Source organism: Bos indicus x Bos taurus, chromosome 6 (assembly GCF_003369695.1).
Source record: "Bos indicus x Bos taurus breed Angus x Brahman F1 hybrid chromosome 6, Bos_hybrid_MaternalHap_v2.0, whole genome shotgun sequence".
NCBI lineage: Eukaryota > Metazoa > Chordata > Mammalia > Artiodactyla > Bovidae > Bos > Bos indicus x Bos taurus.
Window position 1 is genome coordinate 110,510,105 of NC_040081.1, and position 27,154 is coordinate 110,537,258.

Genomic DNA, 27,154 nt, shown 5'->3' on the forward strand with positions numbered 1-27,154 from the left:
CACCTCTTCTAATACTGTTTAAAGCTTCCTTCTGCCAAAAATTTCTAGGGAAGAGCACTCCATGGCTTGTGAGATGCTGTAGTCCCCCAATCCATGGATTGTCTTCCCTTGAGTAAAGGACATCAAAACCCTTACTAAAGTGTTTTTAAAAGAATTTTATTAGAGTCTATTTTTTTTTACATTGTTGTAGTTTCAGGTGTACAGTAAAGTGGATCATGTATATATCTCCACGCTTTTTTACACTGTTTTCCCATTTAGGCCATTACAGAGTAGAGGTCCCTGTGCTATACAGTAGGTCCTGACTCGTTATCTCTTTTGTATATAGTAGTGTGTATATGTCATCCTAGAGCTTCCCCGGTGGCTTGGGGGTAAAGGATCTGCCTGCCAGTGCAGAGATGCAGGTTCAATCCCTGCGTCAGGAAGATCCCCTGGAGAAGGAAATGATAACCCACTCCAAGTATTCTTGCCTGGGAGATCTCATGGACAGAGGAGCCTAGTGGTCTATATTCCATGGGATCTGACAAATTCAGCAAGAGTCTGACACGATTTAGCAACTAACCAACAAGAACAACAGCATATATGATCCTAATCTCCCAGTTTACTCCTCCCCCACCTGGTAACCATAAGCTTGTTTTCCTTTTTTTTCCCCAAATGTCTCAAAGTTTATTAAGATCCTTTATAAACATATTTGTTTGCTACTGAAAATTAAAACAGCACATCAAAAATCTTTATTATAATTCAGCACACTGCTCTAACAGTGCTCCACACAAGCCACCCCATTTTCTTTATATTCTCTCCACAAGTTTGTTTAATTTGTTTCAAATTCTTGATGTTGGGTTTCATCTTACAGGGAGCTTCAGGCTTATGAAACAGGCATTACCTGAGACTTAATAGCACTTCTTTGCGTCAAATCAAAGTGGAACTAAAGTACATTCAAACCATTTCAAGTGCAAGTACATAGATTCCTCATAAGTTAACTGTGTGTGAAAAAGTGTTAGTCGGTCACGCTTGTCCAACTCTTTGTGATCCCATAGACTGTAGCCCACCAGGCTCCTCTGTCCATAGTATTCTCCGGGTAAGAATACTGGAGTGGGTTGCCATGCCCTCCTTCACGGGATCTTCCCAAGCTAGGAATCAAACCCACATCTCTTATGTCTTCTGCATTGGCAGCCAGGTTCTCTACCACTGGGAAGCCCTTTCTGTTTTCTAACTGTTGACTAAAAAAAATGTACAATTTGAGAGTTTGAATTAAGTTTTGTTTGGGGCAAAATGAGGACTGCAGCCTGGGAGGCAGCATCTCAGATAGCTGTGAGAGACTTCTCCAAAGCAGCAGTAGCGGAAAGTCAATATATAAGGTTTTGGTGAAGGGGGAGTTCAATACCATGAAGCACTCATTTTACAAAAGGTTTTGTTAGGATCTGATGTCACCATGAAGGGATTGAGTGCTTCTCTAGATATGAGGAGATGAGAAAGTGCTGCACTCAGTATGCCAGCAAATTTGGAAAACTCAGCAGTGGCCACAGGACTGGAAAAGGTCAGTTTTCATTCTAATCCCAAAGAAAGGCAATGCCAAAGAATGCTAACACACAATTGCACTCATCTCACATGCTAGAAAAGTGATGCTCAAAATTCTCCAAGCCAGGCTTCAGCAACACGTGAACCGTGAACTTCCTGATGTTCAAGTTGGTTTTAGAAAAGGCAGAGGAACCAGAGATCAAATTGCCAACATCTGCTGGAAAGCAAGAGAGTTCCAGAAAAACATCTATTTCTGTTTTATTGACTATGCCAAAGCCTTTGACTGCATGGATCACAATAAACTGTGGAAAATTCTGAAAGAGATGGGAATACCAGACCACCTGACCTGCCTCTTGAGAAATCTGTATGCAGGTCAGGAAGCAACAGTTAGAACTGGACATGGCACAACAGACTGGTTCCAAATAGGAAAAGGAGTACGTCAAGGCTGTATATTATCACCCTGCTTATTTAACTTATATGCAGAGTACATCATGAGAAGCACTGGACTGGAAGAAGCACAAGCTGGAATCAAGATTGCCGGGAGAAATATCAATCACCTCAGATATGCAGATGACACCACCCTTATGGCAGAAAGTGAAGAGGAACTAAAAAGCCTCTTGATGAAAGTGAAAGAGGAGAGTGAAAAAGTTGGCTTAAAGCTCAACATTCAGAGAACAAAGTCATGGCATCTGGTCCCATCACTTCATGGGAAATAGATGGGGAAATAGTGGAAACAGTGTCAGACTTTATTTTTCTGGGCTCCAAAATCACTGCAGATGGTGACTGCAGCCATGAAATTAAAAGACGCTTGCTCCCTGGAAGGAAAATTATGACCAACCTAGATAGCATATTCAAAAGCAGTGACATTACTTTGCCAGCAAAGGTTCGTCTAGTCAAGGCTATGGTTTTTCCTGTGGTCATGTATGGATGTGAGAGTTGGACTGTGAAGAAGGCTGAGCACTGAAGAATTGATGCTTTTGAACTGTGGTGTTGGAGAAGACTCTTGAGAGTCCCTTGGACTGCAAGGAGATCCAACCAGTCCATTCTGAAGGAGATCAGCCCTGGGATTTCTTTGGAAGGAGTGATGCTGAAGCTGAAACTCCAGTACTTTGGCCACCTCATGTGAAGAGTTAACTCATTGGAAAAGACTCTGATGCTGGGAGGGATTGGGGGAAAGAGGAGAAGGGGACGACAGAGGATGAGGTGGCTGGATGGCATCACTGACTTGATGGATGTGAGTCTGAGTGAACTCCAGGAGTTGGTGATGGACAGGGAGGCCTGGCGTGCTGGGATTCATGGGGTCACGAAGAGTTGGACACGATTGAGCGACTGAACTGAACTGAAGGATTGAGATCATAAAATCTGTTCCTAAAAACATCCAACTATCTAAAGACCTGTCCCACCAGATTCCCTGGAGCACAGAGGGCCTCACTGCACCCTGAACTCCCTCAGGGGGTGTTGAAGGTCCACAGATATAGCAGCACAGGGTTCAGTCTCCCTAGAGGCAGATGGTAAATGCCTATTGTTCAGTTGTTGGCAATGCTCTTGGTAAGTGACCATTTGTAGTTGACATAACTAAGTGCATTTGTGCCCCTTCTTTTTGATTCCACGTGCAAGAGCTATTATATGATATTTGTTAAAGTGTATTATCTTTACTATTTGACAAACTCTTTGCCACAAGTTTTAGTTAAACATTTGGCTGTCTGAGTGGATAACCTTAACGTAGTCCATTTCCCAGAAACACAATTTGGATCCAACTGTTCTTTTATTCACTTTTATTCTGCTGTTCCTTTGCCATTATCTTTATTACCTCCACCATAGTTTGGCTCCCGGTCAAACAACAGGGAGGGAACACAGCCCTGCCCTTCAACAGAAAATTGGATAAAGATTTACTGAGCATGGCCCTGCCCTTCAGAACAAGACCCAGTTTCCGCCTCAGTCAGTCTCTCCTCTCATCAGGAAGCTTCCATAAGCCTCTTATCCTTATCCATCAGAGGGCAGAAAGAATGAAAACCACAATCACAGAAAACTAACCAATCTGTTCACATGGACCAGCCTTGTCTAACTCAATGAACTATGAGCCAGGCCATGTGGGGCCACCCAAGACAGACAGGTCATGGTGGAGAGTTCTGACAAAACGTGGTCCACTGGAGAAGGAAATGGCAAACTGCTTCAGTATTCTTGTCTTAGAACACCATGAACAGTATGAAAAGGCAAAAAGACAGGACACTGAAAGAGGAATTCCCCAGGTCAGTAGGTGCCCAATATGATACCGGAGATCAGTGGAGAAATAACGCCAAAAAGAATGAAGAGATGGAGCCAAAGCAAAAACAACACCCAGTTGTGGACGTGACTGGTAATGGAAGTAAAGTCAGATGCTGTAAAGAGCAATATTGCATAGGAACCTGGAAGTTAGGTCCACGAGTCAAGGCAAATTGGAAGTGGTCAAATGGGAGATGGCAAGAGTGAACGTCGACATTTTAGGAATCAGTAAACTAAAATGGATTGGAATGGGTAAAATTAACTCAGATGAACATTATATCTACTACTGTGGGCAAGAAACCCTTAGAAGAAGTGGAGTAGCCATCATAGTCAACAAGAGTCTGAAATGCAGTACTTGGATGCAATCTCAAAAACGATAGAATGATCTCTGTTCATTTTCAAGGCAACCCATTCAATGTCATTGTAATCTAAGTCTATGCCCCAACCTGTAATGCTGAAAAAGCTGAAGTTAAACAGTTCTATGAAGACCTACAAGACATTCTAGAACTAACACCCAAAAAGATGTCCTTTTCATTATAGGGTACTGGAATGAAAAAGTAGGAAGTCAACAGATATCTGGAGTAACAGGCAAATTTGGCCTTGGAGTACAAAATGAAGCAGGCAAAGGGTAACAGAGTTTTGCCAAGAGAATGCACTGGTCATAGCAAACATCCTCTTCCAACAACACAAGAGAAGACTACACATGGACATCACCAGATGGTCAATACCGAAATCAGATTGATTATCTTCTTTGCAGCCAAAGATGGAGAAGCTCTATATGGTCAGCAAAAACAGGACTGGGAACTGACTGGCTCAGATCATGAGCTCCGTATTGCCAAATTGAGACTTATATTGAAGAAAGTAGGGAAAACCATTAGACCATTCAGGTATGATCTAAATCAAATCCCTTATGAATATACAGGGGAAGTGAGAAATAGATTCAATGGACTACATCCAATAGACAGTGTCTGATGAACAATGGACCGAGATTTGTGACATTGTACAAGAGACAGGGATCAAGACTATCCCCAAGAAAAAGAAATACACAAAAGCAAAATAGCTGTCTGAGGAGGCCTTACAAATAGCTGTGAAAAAAGAGAAGCCAAAAGCAAAGGAGAAAAGGAAAGATATAAGCATATGAATGCAGCATTCCAAAGAAGAGCAAGGAGAGATAAGAAAGTCTTCCTCAGTGATCATTGCAAAGAAATAGAGGAAAACAACAGAATGGGAAAGACTAGAGAGCTCTTCAAGAAAATTAGAGATACCAAGGGAACATTTCATGCAAAGATGGGCTCAATAAAGGACAGAAATGGTATGGATCTAACAGAAGCAGAAGATATTAAGAGGTGGCAAGAATACACAGAAGAACTGTACAAAAAAGATCTTCATGACCCAGATAATCACGATTATGTGATCACTGACCTAGAGCCAGACATCCTGGAATGTGAAGTCAAGTGGGCCTTAGAAAGCCTCACTACGAACAAAGCTAGTGGAGGTGATGGAATTCCAGTTGAGCTATTCCAAATCCTGAAAGATGATGCTGTGAAAGTGCTGCACTCAATATGCCAGCAAATTTGGAAAACTCAGCAGTGGCCACAGGACTGGAAAAGGTCCGTTTTCATTCCAATCCCTAAGAAAGGCAATGCCATAGAATGCTCAAACTACCGCACAATTGCACTCATCTCACACACTAGCAAAGTAATGCTCAAAATTTTCCAAGCCAGGCTTCAGCAATATGTGAACTGTGAACTTCCTGATGTTCAAGCTGGATTTAAAAAAGGCAGAGGAACTAGAGATCAAATTGCCAGCATCCTCTGGATCATGGAAAAAGCAAGAAAGTTCCAGAAAAGCATCTACTTTTGCTTTATTGACTATGCTTAAAGCCTTTGACTGTGTGGATCATAACAAACTGTGCAAAATTCTTCAAGATATGGGAATACCAGACCACCTGACCTGCCTTCTGAGAAATCTGTATACAGGTCAAGAAGAACAGTTAGAACTGGACATGGAACAACCGACTGGTTCCAAACGGAGAAAGGAGTATATCAAGGCTGTATATTGTCACCCTGCTTATTCAACTTATATGCAAAGTACATCATGAGAAATGCTGGGCTGGATGAAGCACAAGCTGGAATCAAGATTGCTGGGAGAAATATCAATAACCTCAGATACGCAGATGACACCATCCTTATGGCAGAAAGTGAAAAAAAACTAAAGAGTCTCTTGATGAAAGTGAAAGAGGAGAGTGAAAAAGTTGGCCTAAAACTCAACATTCAGGAAACTAAGATCATGGCATCTGGTCCCATCACTTCATGGCAAATAGGTGGGGAAACAGTGGAAACAGTGACAGACTTTATTTTTTTGGGCTCCAAAATCACCGCAGATGGGCATTGCAACCATGAAATTAAAAGATGTTTGCTCCTTGGAAGAAAAACTATGATCAACCTGCTGCTGCTGCTGCTAAGTCGCTTCAGTCGTGTCCGACTCTGTGCGAACCCATGGAATGGCAGCCTACCAGGCCCTGCCATCCCTGGGATTCTCCAGGCAAGAACACTGGAGTGGGTTGCCATTTCCTCCTCCAATGCATGAAAGTGAAAAGTGAAAGTGAAGTCGCTCAGTCGTGTCCGACTCTTCGAGACCCCATGGACTGCAGCCTACCAGGCTCCTCTGTCCATGGGATTTTCCAGGCAAGAGTACTGGAGTGGATTGCCATTGCCTTCTCCAATGACCAACCTAGACAGCATATTAAAAAGCAGAGACATTCCTTTGACAACAATGGTCCATCTAGTCAAAGCTATGGCTTTTCCACTAGTCATGTATGGATATGAGAGTTGGACTATGAAGAAAGCTGAGTGCTGAAGAATTGATGCTTTTGAATGGTGGTGTTGGAGAAGACTCTTGAGAGTCCCTTGGACTGAAAGGAGATCAAACCAGTCCATCCTAAAGGAAATCAGTCCCGAATATTCATTAGAAGGACTGATGCTGAAGCTGAAACTCCAATACTTTGGCCACCTGATGTGAAGAGCTGACTCATTGGAAAAGACCCTGATGCTGGGAAAGATTGAAGGCGGGAGGAGAAGGGGATGACAGAGGATGAGATGGTTGGATGGCATCACCGACTTGATGGACATGAATTTGAGCAAGCTCCAGGAGTTGGTGATGGACATCGAAGGCTGGCGTGCTCCAGTCCATGGGGTCACAAAGAGTCGGACATGACTGAGCGACTGAACTGAACTGTTCTTTTATAAATCAGTGACTTTTGTATCATCATATCTGTCTCATGTACCTGTCCAAAATTTTAGAATGAAAACTGTAAGATCTCTATGTCTGTCTTTGCTTAAGGATGTCTTTGGATGTATGTTAGAAATGCATGAGCTTCCCTGGTGGCTCAGACGGTAAAGTGTCTGCCCACAATGCGGGAGACCCGGGTTCGATTCCTGTGTCAGGAAGATCCCCTGGAGAAGGAAATGGCAATCTACTCCAGCATTCTTCCCTGGAAAATCCCATGGACGGAGGAGCCTATTAGGCTACAGTCCATGGGGTCCCAAAGAGTCGGACACGACTGAGTGACTTCACTTTCATGGGTTTTTGTTACCTCCAGATGATGTTGCTGGTTCTTTAACGTTTTGTTTTCCAGATTTAAGGAAACATTTTTTCTTTTCTCTTAAGCTGGTGGTGATTTTCCGCCCACTGACCTCTGCTTTTTGCCTTGACTCTAAGCCCCCACTTGCCCATGCTGTGTTCAGTTCAGAGTCAGCTCTATACCAAGGTCTCTTTTCCCTCTATTATAACAGTTCCCGGTTAAAATTTGCCATCACCATTTTAACTTCTGTCACATTAACTTGGTAAATTGTACCTTTGTAAAAAGAAACAGGAAGTAGAAAAGGGGTTGCCAGGAGTTAAGGGGAGGGAAAAAACAGGAAGAGGTTGGTGAAAGGGTACACATTTTCAGTTTTAAGAGGACTACAGTCTGAGGTGACTATAGTTGAGAACACTGTATTGAGTAATTAAAATTTACTAAGAGAGTAGAACTTTAATGTTCTCACTAGGGAAAAAAAAAGATAAATTTGTGAGGTAATGGTATGTTAATTAACAAACACAATGAGTGGAATCCCTTTACAACGCATAGAAGTGAAGTTGCTCAGTCGTGTCCGACTCTTTGTGACCCCGTGGACTGTAGCCTACCAGGCTCCTCCGTCCATGGGATTTTCCAGTTAAGAATAGTGGAGAAGTAAATCCCAAACCAGGGACTGAACCCAGGTCTCCAGCATTGTAGGCAGACGCTTTACCGTCTGAGCCACTAGGGAAGTCACTCAATGCATAGGTATATCAAATTATCACTTTAAATAAGCAACAATTTATCAATTATGCCTTAGCTGCTGCTGCTAAGTCGCTTCAGTTGTGTCCAACTCTGTGCGACCCCATAGATGGCAGCCCACCAGGCTCCCCCGTCCCTGGGATTCTCCAGGCAAGAACACTGGAGTGGGTTGCCATTTCCTTCTCCAATGCATGAAATGTGAAAACTGAAAGTGAAGTCGCTCAGTCGTGTCTGACTCTTAGCGACCCCATGGACTGCAGTCTACCAGGCCCCTCTGTCCATGGGATTTTCCAGGCAAGAGTACTGGAGTGGGTGCCATTGCCTTCTCCCATGCCTTAATATAGCTGAAAACAAAATCCCAGGAGAATCTTGCCAATGGAGAAGGCACTGACTCAAATCTGCGCACCAAGCCTTGCCCTTGTTTGCTGTGTTTTCCCTGACAATCTCCCAGAACTATCTCCTCCACACCTTTCCCTGTTCAGGTGGAATTTAATCCTGAATGCCTAATCCCCTCAGGGAGTTACTCAACATTCCCCTGTGCCTCTCTCAAGTGTACATGAGGTATGTGTTGTGTGAGTGCTAAGTTGCTCAGTCATGTCCCACCCTTTGTGACCCTATGGACTGTAGCCCACCAGGCTCCTCTGTCCATGGGACTGTCCAGGCAAGGATATTTGGAGTGGGTAGCTCTTCCCTTCTCCAGGGGATCTTCCTGACCCAGAGACTGAACCCATATCTGCTGTGTCTCCTGCACTGGCAGACAGATTATTAAGCTCTGAGCCACCTGGGAAGCAGTACCTGAGGTACAGATGTTAATAAATCTGCCTTTTTTTTTTTTCCTGTGTCTTTTGTTACAGGGCCTCCAGTCAAGAACTTAAAGGTGTTCTTATTTTTCCTTCTCTGCATCTGTCTTTAGCAGTGCAGAGGAGGAAAAAACTCCTTAAAGTCAGTTTAGCCAGAATGCCTCCTATTCTTGATGTCCTCTGTTGGTCATTCCCCACCCACTGACCTCCGCTTTATGCCTTGATTAGAAGTCTCCACTTGCCGATGCTCTGTTCAGTTTGGAGTCAGCTCTATACCAAGGTCTCTTTTCCCCCTATTATAATAGCTCCTGCTTAAAATTTGCCATCCCTGTTTTAACTTCTGTCTGCTTCTGGTTTTCTCTGAACTCAGTAACATCTGGAGTAACTCACTCTCCTTCTCCCCAAGATTCACTGGCCATCTCTTTTTTTCTCCTGAGTTTATTCATTTAACTCTGTTTATTTCCAACTGTGCCACTTCCCTTCACTTACTGAGGAAATATTTTCTTTTCAAAAGTTTTTTTTTTTTTAATTGGGGTATAGTTGATTTATAATATTGTGTTTGTTTCAAGTGTAAATGGAAAGTGAATAACTTATACAAATACATATATCCAGGGCTTCCCTGATGGCTCAGTGGTCAAGAATTCACCTGCCAAAGCAGGAGTCCCAGGTTTGATTCCTGGGTAGGGAAGATCCCTTGGAGGAGGAAATGGCTACCCACTCCAATATTCCTGCCTGGAAATCCCATCGACAGAGGAGCTTGGCGGGCCACAGTCCATGGGGTTACAAAAGAGTCGGACACAACTTAGCGACTAAACAACAAGAACAATATATATATATCCACTCTTGTTTGGATTCTTTGCCCATCTAGGTCATTATAGAGTATCAAGCAGAGTTCCCCATGCTATATAGCAGGTCCGTATGTACAGCAGTGTGCATATATCATTTCCGATCTCCTAATCTATCTCTCCTGCCTTCCTTTCCTGCCTGGTAACCGTATCTTTGTTTTCTACATCTCTGATTCTATTTGTACCTTTTTCCCCCCCTTTTTTAGGATTTTCACAAATAATATTTTCTATTCAGAAGGAAAAAAAGCAATGCTTCAGAGGGAAGGTTATGTTGGTCCAGGAAAGGGAGGAGTGTTGAGTAGACTAAAAAATACACAGACACGATGCTCCCCATTTCCTTTGTCATATTGCGCCTATGTCCTTGTTTCTCTCTTCTCATCACAACACAGAAAATCTAGAACTGTTCATTTTTCACAGATCATCCCAGTTCATCTTTTACAAGAGCTCATGGCAATGGGGAAGGGTGGCTTGTGCAAGACCGGAAGGTAATTGCTGCTACTTTATAAATGTGCTAAAAAGCTTCAGTTCTGTCCTTAGAGAAAGTGAAAGTGTTAGTCACTCAGTTGTGTCTGACTCTTTGTGATCCCACAGATGGTAGCCCACCAGACTCCTTTGTCTATGGGACTATAGCCCATCAGGCTCCCCTGTCCATGGGATTCTCCAGGCAAGAATACTGGAGTGGGTTGACATTTCCTTCTCCAGGGAATCATCCCGACCCAGGGATTGAACCTGGGTCTCCTGCATTGCAAGCAGATTCTTTACCATCTGAGCCACTAGGAAAGCCTTAGAGAAGTGGGGAATGGTTGAAGGTTAAAAAACTTGTAGAAGGGAGATGGATGATTAGATCTGTGCTCCAGTCATTAATTCACCCAACAAATATTGTGTGTCTATAACTTTCAGACACTATGTGCTATGATTACTTCAGGGAGCAGACGAAAATCCATGCATTCGTGGAGTGCCCTTCTAGTAGGTGGGGGAGATAAGCAATAAGTAGCTTTTATAAAGAAGTAAACAGTATTTTAGAAGGTGATATATGCTATTATGAAAAATATATAGCAGGATTTCCTTTGTGGTACAATGGGTAAGAATCCACTTGCCAATGCAGGAGTCAAGGGTTCAATCCCCAGTCTAGGAAGATTGCCCGTGCCGCTGAGCAACTCAACTGCCAAACCTGTGCTCTAGAGCCCAGGAGCCGCAGCCACTGAGCCCACGAGCTGCAGCTACTGAAGCCCGAGCACTCTGGAGCCTGCTCCTCAACAACAGAAACCGTGCTGAGAAGCCTGCAGCCCGACCAGAGTGCAGCCCCCGCTCTCTGCCACTGGAGAGAGACTGCAGGCAGCATCAAAGGCCCAACGTAACCAAAAGTGATAAGTGTTTTTAAAGAGAAAAGAAAATAGCACAGAAAAGTGTTAGAAAGAATTGGGCTGAAGGCTGTGGCTTTGTATAAGGGAGTCTGGAAAAGCCTCCCTGAGAAGATGCTATTTGAATAAAGGTTTAAAGGAGTGGAGGGATTAAACCAAGCTGATCTCTGTGGAAAGGAACATTTCAGGTAGGAGCAGCAGAAACAAAGGCCTTGGCAGGGCTCGGGGCAGGGGCGGGGGGTGGGGAGTGGGGGGGTGGGAAGTGGGGAGCAGTGTCTGAGTTATTCCAGGAAACACAGAAATAGGAACGCAGGAAACAGGGATGCCAGGATAGTGGGGTCAGTGCGATGGAAGGACAGAGGCCAAATCAGGCTGGATCTTGCAGGACATTTTGCAGACTTTTCTCTGAATGCAGTGAACAGCAATTGGATGCCCACTGGAAAGAGTCTTCTGGCCACAGCATACTGATGCACCAGAGTACTGGTTGAGGATGTAGATCAAACGTCCATCACTAAGAAGGTGAAGTGCTATCCTGGTTTCATCTGGCAATGGATTACTCTCCACCTCCAAGTCTCTGAAACAATGTTGTATCTGAAATACATGACACTCGATTCGCATTGTTGCACAGCAGAAACCAGCACAACATTGTACAGCAGTTATCTTTCAGTTAAAAAATAAAATAAAACACACCACACTGTACTCTTCTTCTAAAACGTCAGATTACATGTGTTGGCGCTTTCACCAAATCCGTGTCTGTCTCTGGGGTTCAAATAGGTCTATGTTGATGCCATGGGTCTTTCGGAAGTTCACTGTGGGATTATCAGATAACAAAGGAATTCTGGAGAAGAATTAGCAAATCATCATTCTATCCATAGTGAAGATTGTGTGTGTGTGTATGTGTTTGTGTGTCTGGACATCAAGTGTCCTAGTTGATCCATGACAGTGCCGATTGGTGTCCTTTGTCCTGGACAGCAACCCTATCTGCTAGGGAGAGCCTTAAAGAGAGAAGACATGTGAGACAGAGAGCCACAAGACATGTGAGACAGAGAGCCATGAGTAGCATCGTGGGGGGACCCAGCCACCAGAGTGACCCAGCTAAGGTACTGAGAGGGTAACAGGCAGGAAGGCCAGGGGTCTCCAAACCGGGGAAATAGGCTGCAAGTGTCAGACATTTTTTATCTCTCCTTAAGCGGCAGGAGGAAACAAACTACAAGTGTCAGGTTTTTTTCCTTCTCTCTACAAACCAGAGATCAAACTGCCAACATCCGCTGGATCATGCAAAAACGCAAGAGAGTTCCAGAAAAACATCTATTTCTGCTTTATTGACTATGCCAGAGCCTTTGACTGTGTGGATCACAATAAACTGTGGAAAATTCTGAAAGAGATGGGAATACCAGACCACCTGATCTGCCTCTTGAGAAACCATATGCAGGTCAGGAAGCAACAGTTATAACTGGACATGAAACAACAGACTGGTTCCAAATAGGAAAAGGAGTACATCAAGGCTGTATATTGTCACCCAGCTTATTTAACTTCTATGCAGAGTACATCATGAGAAACGCTGGGCTGGAAGAAGCACAAGCTGGAATCAAGATTGCCGGGAGAAATATCAATAACCTCACATATGCAGATGACACCACCCTTATGGCAGAAAGTGAAGGGGAACTAAAAAGCCTCTTGATGAAAGTGAAAGAGGAAAGTGAAAAGGTTGGCTTAAATCTCAACATTCAGAAAACGAAGATCATGGCATCTGGACCTATCACTTCATGGGAAATAGATGGGGAAATAGTGGAAACAGTGTCAGACTTTATTTTGGGGGCTCCAAAATCACTGCAGATGGTGACTGCAGCCATGAAATTAAAAGACGCTTGCTCCTTGGAAGGAAACTTATGACCAACCTAGACAGCATATTCAAAAGCAGAGACATTACTTTGCCAACAAAGGTCCAGCTAGTCAAGGCTATGGTTTTTCCAGTGGTTGTGTATGGATGTGAGAGTTGGACTGTGAAGAAAGCTGAGCACCAAAGAATTGATGCTTTTGAACTGTGGTGTTGGAGAAGACTCTTGAGCATCCCTTGGACTGCAAGGAGATCCAACCAGTCCATTCTAAAGGAGATCAGTCCTGGGTGTTCATTGGAAGGAATGATGCTGAGGCTGAAACTCCAATACTTTGGCCACCCCATGCGAAGAGCTGACTCATTGGAAAATACCCTGATGCTGGGAGGGATTGAGGACAGGAGGAGAAGGTGACGGCAGAGGATGAGATGGCTGGATGGCATCACCGACTCGATGAACATGAGTCTGAGTGAACTCCAGGAGTTGGTGATGGACAGGGAGGCCTGGTGTGCTGCGATTCATGGAATCACAAAGAGAGTTGGACACGACTGAGGGACTGAACTGAACTGAAACAAAATTAAAAGGAGGTTTTCTTAAAATTCTGTGTTGCCATGAAGACACCTGATTTCACTTGAACTTAACTTTTCTCAAACCTTGAGCTAACCAATGCATTGTTCGTATGGAAATGTTTCTCTTATGCTGTGTTAATGAAACTAAGTATTTGCTTTGGACTCTGCCTTTCTTCGAAATGGTTCCACTCAAGACTAACTTTTTTCTTTTCTCAAATCTTGGGCTGATAATAGCTCAACAAACCAGTATTCATATAAATTGTTTTATGTCTGGGGGATGACACACCTCATGCCATCCTATCTCAAAAATGCATATTGTGGGAGAGGGGCCTGGTGAAACTCCCTCAGCCTTGAGGTGTCTCTCTTATCTGATTACTAGCCTTCTAACAGACATGAGTTAGTTTGCTAAAACTAGCAGGGGAGGTGGGCACTCTCTCTACTCCTTTCTGATGTCTATGTCAGAAGCTTTGCCTATATCTTTTATATTTTAATAAAACTTTATTACACAAAAGTGCTGAGTGAACAAGCCTCATCACTGGCCCCGGATTGAATTCCTCTCCCCCAGAGGCCAAAAATCCCAGCATCTTTCATGGCTTAGCAACAACCTTTCAGTATCAAGGCAGGTTTCCAGTGAGAGTGGCTGTCAAAAGCAGTAAAAGCCTGCACATATGTTTTTGATTTATGGTTTTCTCCAGGTGTGTGTCCAGTAGTGGGATTGCTGGGTCATACAGTAGTTCCATTTTTAGTTTGTAAGCCACCTCCATACTGTTCTCCATGGTGGCTATATCCACATACATTCTTACCATCAGTACAAGGGGGCTCCCTTTTCTCTACAACCTCTCCAGCATTTAATGTTTGTAGTTTTTCGGATGATGGCCATTCTGACTGATGTGAAGTGATACCTCATTGTAGCTTTGATCCACCTTTTCTCCAACAATTTGTGATGCTGAGCATCTTTTCATGTGCCTCTTGGCCTGAAGTCAAAAAGAGAAAAGCAAATATCATATATTAATGCATATACGTCTAATCTAGAAAAATGCTACAGATGAACCCAATTGCAGGTCAGGGATAGAGACACAGATGCCAAGAAAGGACGTGTGGATGTGGCAGCAGGGAAGAGGGGGTGGGATGAATTGGGAAATCGGGGTTAATATATGCTACCATGGGTAGACAGACAGGTAGTGGAAACCTCCTGCGTAGCACTGGGATCTGTACTCTGTGATGACCTAGCAGGGTGCGATGGGGGTGGGTGTGAGGGAGGTCCAAGAGGGAGGAAAGCTGAGCCACTTTGTCATTCAGCAGAAACTGTTGCTGGCTAAATCTTGGCTTTCTCTGCCCACCGAAACTGAGTGGAAAAATGCAGAGACAGAGTTTGGAGGAAAAAGAAAGGTGACTTTAATTCTCAGCCAGTGGAGAGGGGCACACAGTAGGTTCATGCCTCAAGAACTGTGCCCACCCTGCATGAGTAGTCTAGGGGCTTATATAAGATGAGAGCTCGCAGTCAGGAGTCAGTGACGAGGAACAACTATGTTAAGATCTTTATTTCTTCCTCTTGCCTTGTTTCAAAGGCTGGTGTCAGTCACCCCCAGTATTTGAGTCTGGTATTTCGGTGGCTTTGCTGCTTTGCTTCTGATATGTAACTCCAAAAGGAAGGGTGTTGCAGGGGTAAACACCAGATAGAGGATGTATTTAGCACAGAGTCAAAGACAAACAGGGGTGAAGTGTAGCTCCTGCAGACTTCATTCAATTCAGTTCAGTTGCTCAGGCATCCGACTCTGAAAAGGAAACTTAGTTATAGACACACAGATTTAAGAGCAGTTCAAGTAAAAAAAAAAAAAGCGATGAACTTTCAGGCCTGCTCATTATTCTCTTTATCTTCTTTGTTCTTAGGAAAGGGAAAGAAAACCTCATTCCTCTTTTTTTTTTTTTTCCTCCCTTTTCACTGCAACAAAACTAACACAACATTGTAAAGCAGCTATACCTCAATAAATTAAAAACAAAACAATAATGGGACAAACTCAAACTGCCTTGTAAGCAGAACCAGTCTGCATCCCTCAGGGTCTTAGCAGGACCCAGATAAACACATTCAAATTTTGATAATTTGAAGAGGGTTTAACAAAGGAGCATTTACAAAAGTATTAGAAAGCATCACTACAAGCAAAGCTAGTGGAGGTGATGGAATTCCAGCTAAGCTATTTCAAATCCTAAAAGATGACGCTCTGAAAGTGCTGCACTCAATATACCAGGCAAATATGGAAAACTCAGCAGTAGCCACAGAACTGGAAAAACTCAGTTTTCATTCCAATCCCAAAGAAAGGCAATGCCAATGAATGTTCAAACTACTGCATAATTATACTAATGTCACATGCTAGGAAAGTAATGCTCAAAATTCTCCAAGTTAGGCTTCAAAGTATGTGAACTGAGAACTTGCACATGTTCAAGCCAGATTTAGAAAAGGCAAAGGAATCAGAGGTCAAATTGCCAACATCCATTGGATCATAGAAAAAGCAAGAGAATTCCAGAAAAAACATCTGCTTCATTGACTATGCTAAAGCCTTTGACAATGTGCATCACAATAAACTGTGGAAAATTCTTAAAGAGATGGGAATACCACACCACCTTACCTGCCTCCTGTGAAACCTGTATGCAGTTCAAGAAGTAACAGGATGGACATGGACCAATGGACTGGTTCCAAATTGGGAAAGGAGTGCATCAACGCTGTATATTGTCACCCTGATTATTTAGCTTATATGCAGAGTACATCATGTGAAATGCCAGACTGGATGAAGCACAAGCTGGAATCAAGATTGCCAGGAGAAATATCAATAACCTCAGATATGCAGATGACACCACCTTTATAGCAGAAAGTGAGGAAGAACTAAAGAGTCTCTTGATGAAAGTGAAAGAAGAGAGGGAAAAAATGGCTAAAAACTCAACATTCAAGAAACAAAGATCATGGCATCCAGTCCCATCACTTCATGGTAAATAGATGGGGAAACAGCGGAAACTGTGAGAGACTTTATTTTCTTGGGTTCCAAAATCACTGCAGATGGTGACTGCAGCCATGAAATTAAAAGACGCTTGCTCCTTGGAAGAAAAGCTATGACCAACATAGACACATATTTAAAAGCAGAGATATTACTTTGCCAAGAAAGCTCCGTCTAGTCAAAGCTATGGTTTTTCCAGTAGTCATGTATGGATGTGAGAGTTGGGCTGCAAAGAAAGCTGAGCACCAAAGAATTGATGCTTTTGAACTGTGGTGTTGGAGAAGACTCTTGAGCATCCCTTGGACTGCAAGGAGATCAAACCAGTCAGTCGTAAAGGAAATCAATCCTAAATATTCATTGGAATATATTCATTGGAAGTTCCAATATTTGGCCAACTGATGCGAAGAGCTGACTCATTTGAGAAGACCCTGATTATGGGAGAGATTGAAGGCAGGAGGAGAAGAAGATGACAGAGGATGAGAAGGTTGGATGACGTCACTGACTTAATGGACATGAGTTTGAGCAAGCTCTGGGAGTTGGTGATGGACAGGGAAACCTGGTGTGCTGCAGTCCAAAGAGTTGGACACGACTGAGTGAATGAACAACAAAGAAACATTGACTGAAGGGACCAGTGGATGAAATGACTGAAAGAATCTTGAAGGAAAGAGTCCCATAGAGAGGTCAGCAGCGACCTTCTGTCAATGAATCCAGCAGGTGAGAGGCCACCTGTAAGGAGGGAGCCAGCTAGGGCAGGCTGCAGTCTGAATGCTTGTGTGCCCCCCAGTTCTTATGTTGAAATCCTAACCCCCAAAGATGGCGGTATTAGAAGGTGGGGCTGGTGGGAGGTGCTTACACCATGAGGGTGGAGCCTGATGAATAGGCTCAGTGCCTTATGAAAGAGATCCCAGAGGTCTCTCACCGCTTTTTCCACGGGAGGACACAGGGAGAAGGTGCCCTCTGCGGACCAGGAAGAGGGATATCACCGGAACAAGGACACACTGGTGCCTTCATCTTGGACTTCCCAGCCTCCAGAATTGTGAGAAAGAAATTTTCGTTGTTTAGAAGCTACCTGATCTTTGTATTTTGTTATTGGAGCCAAATGGGCTGAGACAGGAAATGCATAGCTTTCTCCTTCCTCCCTTTGGGAGAGCCACCTGGGGCAAGATGGGGGCAGAGAGCCAAATGGAGGCGAATGGAGAATCTGGGGGCCAGACTGGGGATGTCCAGTCCTCAGTCCCTTCAGTACGTGTCACCGATGGGAATTGAACAAGAAAGGCAAGTCCTGACAGAAGCCACAGACTGTGGCAGCCTTTATGACCAGAGATGACTCACACACAGGGTGAGGTGGAGACACTTGGAAAACAGCTGATATCGTGCAAAATACATGGAGGCTTCCAAAGGCACTGAGATAGAGATTGTTGGGGTTATGGTGACCCCACTGTGAACTCTGGCATCAAGGGACCCAGGGAGACGAGCATGTGTAGCTTGGAAAGATTTCTGAATTCCCAAATAGTCTTAGTCATGCACACATCTACCAGGGCTGGTATCTAAGAGCACTTTAGTCTGCTGGCTCTGTTCTCAGGGCTCCCAGGGTCAGCGCAGAGGAGCCAGTGCTGGGAGGAAGGATGTTATTATTTACTCCGTGTGGTTTTGAATCACATGAAGAAACAAACAAAGGATGCAGCTGCATACACACTTAATTTTGTTCATTTCTCATCTGGAGGCTGATTTGATAAGCATGCCTGATAGGATGAGAAACACATGCTATCTTAAGTGTCCATTTTTCTAGTACATTGCAAGTTGTTTTAGAATATATTTGGTGATTGTTCTGTTATTTCTGAAAAGGCAATACATACACATGGCTCAAAAATAAAATCAACATAAAAAGCCTCACTCCCACCCTTGTCATCTGTTTTGTTCTCTCCCTTTCAGTCTGATAACCATTTGCTCCTTTGTGAAAATACAGGCACATAGGGAGAAATATTATTGCTCCCTACCTTTTCTTATACAAAAGGAAGTGTTCAATACACAATACTCTGTATCTTGCTTTTTTCTGTTTCCTAACATATCCTATACAAATAGCTGTGAAAAGAAGAGAAGCGAAAAGCAAAGGAGAAAAGGAAAGATATAAACATCTGAATGCAGAGTTCCAAAGAATAGCAAGAAGAGATAAGAAAGCCTTCTTCAGCGATCAATGCAAAGAAATAGAGGAAAACAACAGAATGGGAAAGACTAGAGAGCTCTTCAAGAAAATCAGAGATACCAAAGGAACATTTCATGCAAAGATGGGCTCGATAAAGGACAGAAATGGTATGGACCTAATAGAAGCAGAAGATATTAAGAAGAGGTGGCAAGAATACACAGAAGAACTGTACAGAAAAGATCTTCACGACCCAGATAATCACGATGGTGTGATCACTCAGCTAGAGCCAGACATCCTGGAATGTGAAGTCAAGTGGGCCTTAGAAAGCATCACTACGAACAAAGCTAGTGGAGGTGATGGAATTCCAGTTGAGCTATTCCAAATCCTGAAAGATGATGCTGTGAAAGTGCTGCACTCAATATGCCAGCAAATTTGGAAAACTCAGCAGTGGTCACAGGACTGGAAAAGGTCAGTTTTCATTCCAATCCCAAAGAAAGGCAATGCCAAAGAATGCTCAAACTAACGCACAATTGCACTCATCTCACACGCTAGTAAAGTAATGCTCAAAATTCTCCAAGCCAGGCTTCAGCAATATGTGAACTGTGAACTTCCAGATGTTCAAGCTGGTTTTAGAAAAGGCAGAGGAACCAGAGATCAAATTGCCAACATCCACTGGCTCATGGAAAAAGCAAGAGAGTTCCAGAAAAGCATCTATTTCTGCTTTATTGATTATGCCAAAGCCTTTGACTGTGGATCACAATAAACTGTGGAAAATTCTGAAAGAGATGGGAATACCAGACCACCTGATCTGCCTCTTGAGAAACCTATATGCAGGTCAGGAAGCAACAGTTATAACTGGACATAGAACAACAGACTGGTTCCAAATAGGAAAAGGAGTACGTCAAGGCTGTATATTGTCACCCTGCTTATTTAACTTCTATGCAGAGTACATCATGAGAAACGCTGGGCTGGAAGAAGCACAAGCTGGAATCAAGATTGCCGGGAGAAATATCAATCACCTCAGATATGCAGATGACACCACCCTTATGGCAGAAAGTGAAGAGGAACTAAAAAGCCTCTTGATGAAAGTGAAAGTGGAGAGTTCAAAAGTTGGCTTAAATCTCAACATTCAGAAAACGAAGATCATGGCATCTGGTCCCATCACTTCATGGCAAATAGATGGGGAAACAGTGGAAACAGTGTCAGACTTTATTTTTCTGGGCTCCAAAATCACTACAGATGGTGATTGCAGCCATGAAATTAAAAGATGCTTACTCCTTGGAAGGAAAGTTATGACCAACCTAGATAGCATATTCAAAAGCAGAGACATTACTTTGCCAACAAAGGTTCGTCTAGTCAAGGGTATGGTGTTTCCTGTGGTCATGTATGGATGTGAGAGTTGGACTGTGAAGAAGGTTGATCGCCGAAGAATTGATGGTTTTGAACTGTGGTGTTGGAGAAGACTCTTGAGAGTCCCTTAGACTGCAAGGAGATCCAACCAGTCCATTCTGAAGGAGATCAGCCCTGGGATTTCTTTGGAAGGAATGATGCTGAAGCTGAAACTCCAGTACTTTGGTCACCTCCTGTGAAGAGTTGACTCATTGGAAAAGACTCTGATGCTGGGAGGGATTGGGGGAAAGAGGAGAAGGGGACGACAGAGGATGAGATGGCTGGATGGCATCACTGACTCGATGGATGTGAGTCTGAGTGAACTCCAGGAGTTAGTGATGGACAGGGAGGCCTGGCTGCGATTCATGGGGTGGTAAAGAGTCGGACACGACTTAGCAACTGATGTGATGTGATCTGATCTGATCTGAACGTATCCTAAGGATAACTTTGCATCAACACATGGAGTGATTCCTCACTATATTGTAAAAACAGATATTAATACATAATATTCCACTGGAGAGGTATTTTAATTTATTTAACCCATTCCTTGTTGGGAATATCACTTGGCTTGTTGGCATTTATTTTCTCTTATTAACAAGGTTTCAGTGAGTAATGTAGTACACTTGTTTCTTATGTGGGCAGGGATATTTGCAAAATAAATTCCTAGAAATGGAGTCAATGGAGTCAAACACCCTACCCTTCTATTTCCAAAGAAACAATCCTCTTGATCATTTAAAAGACTCCAGCTTTTAATTCCAGTGGTCTAAAAGTTTCAGGGACAGAGGTAATGCAATCCAAGATCTGAGGATTCATCCACCAGGCAAGTATTGTGTTGTTGATTGATAGATGCTCTAGCATTCCAAAGACAGTCTGAAAAATCTTTCATTCCTAGCATCAGCAGCATATGCTTCAAAATTACATGGTGAAATCTGTATTTATATTGCAAGTAACCATGGACTTGGAAAAAAAAAAAAGTAAAACAAAACACAACAAAAAAACAACCACATCATTAACAATAACAACCAAATGTGAAAAAAAGTTGCTTTCCAATGTTTATGTTAACACACAGCAAGGTGGATTTGTAACCAAGCAGAGCCCTATGTATGGGGTCTTCCCAGGACAGAGAGCCCCCATATCCTCAATGTCCTCTGCCTGCCTCTTGTTTGTAGAAAAACCTTAGCTTCTTAGGCTTTCCCCAAGTCCCAAAGAATAAGTTTAATCAGAGATTTGAGAAAATGTGGAAACAGGAAAACACTCAAGCAAGACCAAAAAAAAAAAAAAAAAATTTAGCCATTAAACAAAGGATCTTCAGTTCTTCCTCAAAGACTATAAATAATATTCTCAGCCACATCCTTTGAGTTGTTTTGCAGATACTAAAACCCTCACCAGGTAGAAAAAGTTAACTCTATGCTACCCAGATGCATATAGACCCCAGACTGGAACCAGAAGGTTGATGATATTGACTCCCAATGACCTCACCATTAAGAAGTCAGAAGAATGTCCTTGAGCTGATCATATACCCTGTAACTCTCTCCCTCATCCTGTCCTTAAAAACCTTTCCCTGAAAGCCATGGAGGAGTTTGGGTCTTTTGAACATTATCCACCCAGATTCCTTGTTTGTTGCTGACAATAAATGCTGTACTTTCCTTCACCACTGCTGTCAGTAGACTTGGTTTTACTGTGCAAAGATGAATGGACCCAAGTTTGGCTTGTAACAAATGGAGGGAAGTTTTTCTCATAAAGGAAAAATACAAGAAAACCTGGCCATTTAAATGTTATGAAGATAGACTGTGCAGTAAAACTTAACCATTAAAAACCTTCAGGAGAAAAGTGGGTTTAGCTCCATGAAACTCCCATCTATCCGAAAACTTCTCTTACAAATCTTCAACATTTGTCTCAGCCATTTTTGTTTGTGGTTAAAGGTTTGTACCATAAGGCAGGGCTTGGGTTGGGATGTATAAAAAATATATATTGAATCTGTATTTTGCAGTAAAAGCCACACCCAGGAAGTACACTCAACCATGCTCTGCAGCCAAGTGGAAATGTCTCGAGAATGTGCTGGCTAGGTTAAGAAAGACTGAAAACCATTTTAACTTAGAATGCGTTATGCACCTCCTGGCCTTGTGAAGATGGTGTCCTGAATGGAAGGTGACTCTTTTCTGGTTGAGTCAGGCCATCACCATAAACTTGGGTCATTGTAGCATTCTGCAGGTGTTTTGTGCTGTTACTCCTGCTGGTGACCTTGGAGGGTGAAGTTTAGAGTGACTTTGACAATGGTTTTGTGTGATGTAGAATTCTGCTGTGGCTAACCAGGTCTCTTTCCATGATGGTCAGTCTTCAGAGTGTTTTCTGGGCCCAAGATCAGACACCAGTTCTGCTATGTCTCTATCTTGTCACCTTAGCTGCAAGAGGGAGCTTCTCCTGTCTGTCAGAGGCCAAAGCACATAGCTCCAGGAGGCTGTTAACAGTGGTCCTCCTGACAAAGAAAACACCGCACCTTCTCTTCACTACCCCCTCCTGTTAACATTACAGAGAATTACTTTTATTTATGGGAAATTCATTACAGAGTAAATGTTTAATTTAAAAAAATCTAACAGCACCATCATTTTTTTTTTTTTTGGCTATACAGTAGGTCCTTGTTGGTTATCCATTTAAAGTATAGCAGTGTGTACTTGTCTATTCCAAACTCCCTAACTATCCCTTCCCCCAATCCTTTCCCCTGGCAATGATAAGTTCATTCTCTGAATTGGTGAGTCTCTTTCTATTTTGTAAATTAGTTCATTTGTATCATTTCTTTCTACAGTCTACATATAAGGGATGTAATACAATATTTCTCCTTCTCTGTCTGACTTACTTCACTCAGTATGGCACTCTCCAGGTTCATTCATGTGGCTGCAAATGATGTTATTTCATTCTTTTAAATGGTTGAGTAACATTCCATTGTATATGTGTACATCTTCTTTATCCATTTCCTTGTCAGTGGACATTTAGGTTGCTTCCATGTCTTGGCTGTTATAAACAGTGCTGCAATGAACATTGGGGTTGCCTGTATCCTTCTGGGTCGTGTTTTTCTCCAGATACATGCCCAGGAGTGAGACTGCAGGGTCATATGTTAGGTCTGTTTTTAGTTTTTTTAAGGAACCTCCACACTGTCCTCCATAGTGGCTGTACCAATTTACATTCCCACCAACAGCAACACCAGTGTTTTGGTTAATAATGTTTAATATCAATTAAAGGTTTTAATTTGTATAAGATATTTGGTGCCATTTCTCATAATGAAACAGAACAAAGTGTTTCCCACCTGAGCCATGTGCTGTCTGCCACAACTGGTGTGCTGGTCTTCACTGTGGGTGGTGTCGTGGAGTATGAAGACTCACACAGCCTTCACAGTGCCATGCTCTTTCGCAGGGTTGTGCACAGGAGTCCATGCCTGGAGGCAGTTCAGTGCCATTGCTATGAAAGGAGTCAGTGCTTTGAAATGGGCGGGTCTGAAGTTACTTGACCTCTGCCACCGTCAGGGCTCTTAGTTATGTAAAACAGAACTGTCTCCCAATAGTGCATTATAGGATACTAAGTTCCAGCATCTCTTGGAGGGGAGGAATTAGGAAAGAATCAGGAATAATATCCAAATGACATCACTTGTTCAATAGAGAGCCTACTGCCCAGATCTCTGAGCAAAGGAACTGAAGCTTGGACCATGGATGTGCAGTCTAATTGCTGAACAACAGGACTTCCCTGGGGGCACAGTGGATAAGAATCCACCTGCCTTTGTCGGGGACATGAAGTCCATCCCTGGTCCAGGAAGATTCCACGTGCCACTAAATCTTTATACCACAACTACTGATCCTGCCCACCTGGAACCCGTGCTCCACTAGAAGAGAAGCCACTGAGATGAGAAGCCCGTAGACCACAAGGAAGAGTGGTCTTACCTCGCTGCAACTAGTGAAGTCCTGCACAAAACAGCGAAGACCTAGTGCAGCCAACAAATAAATCAATACAAAAGAAGAAAAGACCTGACTAACAGAATACCATCAACTCTGCCTCAGAAAGTCTGATGTGATCACACTCAGTTTCCAAATCTATAAAGTGAGCAATAGCGAGAATGCCTACCTCATGGAGTTATTTTTAGAATTTAATAACTTAATATGTGTAAAAAGTCTGTTACTGAGCCAAACATGGGTCTGTTTGCCCACATGCAGCAAAGCCAACCTACTGACACTGGGTTGTAGTAAAGGAAAGTACAGTGTTCATTGCAGGCACCAAGCAAGGAGAACTGGCAGCTCGTCCTCGAAAGACTCAGACTCCCTGATGACTGTCAGGGAAAAGGTTTTAAAGGCAACCTTCGGTGGGAGGGTTGCAACTTGTGGATCTTTTTCTGATTGGTTGGTGGTGAAGGTAACACAATGACATTTTGAGAGTCTCAGTCATCAACCTTCTGGTTCCAACCAGCCTGCAGTATCTGTGCTCGTGGTCACCATCCTTCATCAGGGTAGGGGTCTTATTTCTAGGAGGACAACTCAGGTGTCTATCAGATTGTTATGTATCTCCCTTGAGGAGTAACTGGAATTCTGTTTTATTGCTGATCTATCGTTATTATTTTCCTTGTTTAACCACTTTTCCTTTGTTTGTGCATTTCCTCCCTTCCCTAATTAGTAACTGCTTAAGTCTGTTCTTTGAAACTCAGGGCAGGCTTAGGAGACCAAAGTCTTTTTCTACAAACAAGAAACAGGGGACAGAGAGGGGCTTTTGTGCTTAGGAGGGCCCTACAGATTCCTGCTTTGTTTCAAGCCCAGTACAGTGTGTCCCCATAGCAAATGCTTCCTCTTCATTTCTTCCTCTTCCCCCTTTTCCTTTCTTATTTTTTATTTTTCTCTGCCTCTGCCCCCTTTCTTCCTTCTTCCCAACTCATGAGCGAGTGATAAGAAGCGGAGTATAAGTAATTCTGGAACTTCCCTGGTGGTCCAGTGGCTCAGACTCCACGCTCCCAATGCAGGGGACCCAGGTTTGACCCCTGCTCAGGAAACTAGATCCCTTTTGCCTCAACTAAGAGTTTGCACATTGTAGCAAAGATCCAAGGTCTCATGTGCTGCAGCTAAGACTCGGCACAGCCAAATAAATAAGTAGAAATTTTAAAAAGGACAAAAGACAAACCATTCTGCTTATGGAAGTGATTTTCTCTGTTTCAGGACCAGAAGGAGCTACAGGGTGAAAAGGCCCCAAAGCCACCTTTTCACTGGGTGGTATCACACACTAATAAATGCTAAACACACCTCTCTCTCCACTTCTACCCCACACCCTGCCCTGTTTCTCCAGAGACATCAAATATGAAATGGGCTGGCTTCATATCAGATTCCAGAAGGGTGAGAGGACACTGTACCAGAGAATGTAAAAGACATGGGAGCAGGTCTTTGTTTTTTAGTGTCTCTATTGAGATATATGCAGATGACACCACCCTTATGGCAGAAAGTGAAGAGGAACTCAAAAGCCTCTTGATGAAAGTGAAAGTGGAGAGTGAAAAAGTTGGCTTAAAGCTCAACATTCAGAAAACGAAGATCATGGCGTCCGGTCCCATCACTTCATGGGAAACAGATGGGGAAACAGTGGAAACAGTGTCAGACTTTATTTTTTTGGGCTCCAAAATCACTGCAGATGGTGACTGCAGCCATGAAATTAAAAGATGCTTACTCCTTGGAAGGAAAGTTATGACCAACCTGGATAGCATATTGAAAAGCAGAGACATTACTTTGCCAACAAAGGTTTGTCTAGTCAAGGCTATGGTTTTTCCAGTGGTCATGTATGGATGTGAGAGTTGGACTGTGAAGAAGGCTGATCGCCGAAGAATTGATGGTTTTGAACTGTGGTGTTGGAGAAGACTCTTGAGAGTCCCTTGGACTTCAAGGAGATCCAACCAGTCCATTCTGAAGGAGATCAGCCCTGGGATTTCTTTGGAAGGAATGATGCTGAAGCTGAAACTCCAGTACTTTGGCCACCTCCTGTGAAGAGTTGACTCATTGGAAAAGACTCTGATGCTGGGAGGGATTGGGGGCAGGAGGAGAAGGGGACGACAGAGGATGAGATGGCTGGATGGCATCACTGACTCGATGGACATGAGTCTGAGTGAACTCCGGGAGTTGGTGATGGACAGGGAGGCCTGGCGTGCTGAGATTCATGGGGTCGCAAAGAGTCGGACACGACTGAGCGACTGGACTGAACTGAGCTGAACTGAACTGATTGAGATATATTCCACATACCATAAAATTAATCCTTTTTAAGGTATTGATATAAAGGCAAAAAGTAGTATGAACAACAGCACAAACAAATCCTTGTTTAACTAGCAGAGACTTTATGGCACCTTTGTTATCTAATTTTACTTGGACTCAGGAATTTAGGCATCTCTGTTATGTGGCAATGCTTTTGCAGTCTCTTTGGCTATTTGACCAAGGGTGCTGGTAGGTTTTTAATTATATTTCTGTTCACACGTTCTTCTGCACTGGGAACTAAGATTCCCAAAAGACTTTGTCACCAGGTACCTTGATATTCTGCTAGCGTGGATCTCTTGAGTCTGTAATGAAGCCAAAAAGGAAGTCCTCTCTTTCTTTATATATAGGCAATGGGTAATGTAAACCCGATAAAAATAAACCTTCTATTTTCAAGTTGTCAACATAAAAGAAAAATTCACAACAAAAGAGTTCTGAGTTAAGTTTTATTTGGGGCAAAATAAGGACTGCAGCCCGAGAGACAGTATCTCAGAGAGCTCAGAGGAACTGCTCCAAAGAGGCAGTGGGGGAAAGGTCAGTATATATGAGATTTTGGTGAACAGGAAATACTTGCAATCAAGCACATATTTTTCCAGAAGGTTTCTACTAGTCTCCTGAAGCTCTGCTAGTCATAAGGAACATTCAGCACCATGAAGGATTGTGGTGCTTTTCTAGGTATGAGGAGATACAAGAATTGAACACATAAAATCTGCTCCTGAAAATACCTAACTACTTGAAGACCTGTCCTGCCAGTTTTCCCCCCAAGCACAGAGTGCCTCGTTTTTGCTCTCCACCCTGAACTCCTTTCAGAGGGTGTTGAAGGTTAGCAACTGCTCATGATGTAATCCTTCTAGAGGTGGATGCCAAGTGCCC